The sequence below is a fragment of the Penaeus vannamei genome, chromosome 28 (genome assembly GCF_042767895.1).
Source record: "Penaeus vannamei isolate JL-2024 chromosome 28, ASM4276789v1, whole genome shotgun sequence".
NCBI lineage: Eukaryota > Metazoa > Arthropoda > Malacostraca > Decapoda > Penaeidae > Penaeus > Penaeus vannamei.
The window spans coordinates 24931154-24933653 of NC_091576.1; the positions used below are offsets into that span (position 1 = coordinate 24931154).

The window sequence follows — 2500 nt, forward strand, 5'->3', positions numbered from 1 at the left end:
TTTTTTTTTTTTTTTTTTTTTTGCGTGTGCTTAGGTTCCTTAGTGACTTCAATGAAACTTTTTTTTTTTTTTTTTTTTTTTTTTTTTTTGCGTGTGCTTAGGTTCCTTAGCGACTTCAGAAAGATCGGAGTTGTTTATGATATTAGCATCGCGGTGAGTTAATTCTTTGGGTTGAACCGCAATAGAAATGACAAAATAAAAAAAATATATATAAATACTAAATATAACCCCTTCAGAGCAAAAGAAACCAACCCCCCCCCCCCACCCCCCAAAAAAAGAAACAAACTCAGAAACACACGAATCAAATCTTGAACATTATATAAACATCTTTCTATCCATCCCCGCCCCCCTACCCCCCACCCACCCACCCGCGTTGTCGATAAGGAAATCTCTCGCATTGCCGGTCGAGTAGGGAGATAACGAGGCGATCGATTTAATAAGGGGTCAAGTGATTCCGACGTGGGTCAGGTCATGTGCTTTCCGTTCGCAAGAATTGCTCTGTGCTGTCACTTCTCCCTTTTTTACTCGATTTAGAAGCATTAATTAACTCCCACCTTTACTTTTTTTCATTACTACACCTCCCCATAGTGCTATTATGGCCTTTGATGTTTAGCACGTTTTTGCTCAGTTAGCCATTCATATGTGCTGAACAAACGTTTTACTGATTGACGGTTTATTAGTTTTATTACTATTGCTGATATTATAGGGACATGATTATCATTATCATCATTATTACTATAATTATCATTATTGTTTTTTATCATTAGTATTATAATTACCATCAGTATTATTACTATTATTATTATCAGCATCATTACTACCATTATCATCAATATTATCATTATTATTGTTACCATTATTGATTATTGTTATTGTTGTTTTGTTGGTGTTGTTGTTGTTGTTGTTATTGTTATTATTATCAACATTTTTATCATCATTATTATTATTATTGATTATCATCATCATCACCATTATCATTATCATTATTATCATCATAATCATCATCACCATTATCATTATTATTATCATTAATCATCCTCATCATCACTATAATTAACATTGTCATTACTTGCTTAGTTATCATCACTAGAATCATCATCACCGTCATCATTACCATTTTGAACTGTAATTTAAACCGCAAACACATTCTCCTGATGATATTTTATTCTACTACTACTAAAAAAAAAAAAAAAAAAAAAAAAAAAGATTTTGCCAGCATCATTATATGAAAAAATGCAGATCAAAAAGGTAAGATAAGAATCGGGATTTTAGGCCAGTTTTTAAAAATCTAATATAAATACATAAGTCCATGCACATACACAGAAGGAAATGCATTTCTATCCCTCTACATATGCACATCAGATATACAGATAGATAGATAAATGCTTGTCTATCCCTTTACATATGCACATCTATGTGATAGACAGATAGATAAATGCATATCTATCATACATATATCGAAAGATAACGGTTTATTTCAGGTTAAACTTCAGAATTCTGATGAAACCGTTTCGTTACATTTGGCATTTAAATCTATTCCACCAAAACCATGATGATTTTGTCACCGCCATGACCTTGAAGGACCAATGCTTACCACACATCTTTATCATTATGAGTGTCATTACATTGTCGTCACTGTTATCAATATAACTCACCACGACCTCTGCCAACATTGGTTTGTTTGTTTGTTTCTTTGGTAGCCAACACCATATCCATTGTCATCGATAAAGTGATGAGTTATATTACGACTACGAGCCTTCATTCTTACGAGCCTTCTTTCTTACGAGCTTTCATTCTTACGAGCCTTCATTCTTACGAGCTTTCTTTCTTACGAGCTTTCATTCTTACGAGCCTTCATTCTTACACGGTTATTCCACCCTCCTTAGTTCGCGCAGGGGATGACGTCATCGGCGATAGAGCTGGGGGAAACAGAAGTAAAATGTTTCATTAGCATATTAGTATATTCTCGTCAACAACTTAAACGTCAATTGCCATGAGAATTAGTTATGCACTCTATAATTATGTGCTTTAGGAGAATAATCTCATGTCTATCTTTGTTACACGCGTAGTACTAAACAACAACAACAACAAAAAAACACGCCACGACATTTATTTACCGGTCGTATTCGGGGCGATAACTCAATTTAGCTATTTTTTCCGCTTAGGTTCCATTTTGTGACAATCCCTTTTTTTTTGTTCGTAGGCCATGTCTTAGTAACTAGTGGAGACGTAATTTGTGTTGTATGACTACACTTTTGGAAACTCTCAAAGCCGAAAAGGTTGTTGGGGAAACAGACTTTAGACCCGTAACTGCTTCCATAATACATCATTTTGAATTTTATAATTTGTGGTTCTCCTCTTTGAGATTTTGTTAGGACTGTGAAAATATAACGAATGGATAACACTTGGATATATATGTATATATATATATATATATATATATATATATATATATATATATATATATATATATATATATATACATACTAAGTATATCCAA

The 2500-nt window shown here is 33.1% G+C and overlaps 1 protein-coding gene across 1 annotated transcript in view; it reads left to right on the top strand.

The window, feature by feature from the left end:
• LOC113812228 (organic cation transporter 1) overlaps nt 1–2500 on the top strand; it is a 22091-nt gene that overhangs the window by 11071 nt on the left and 8520 nt on the right. The window lies entirely within an intron of this gene.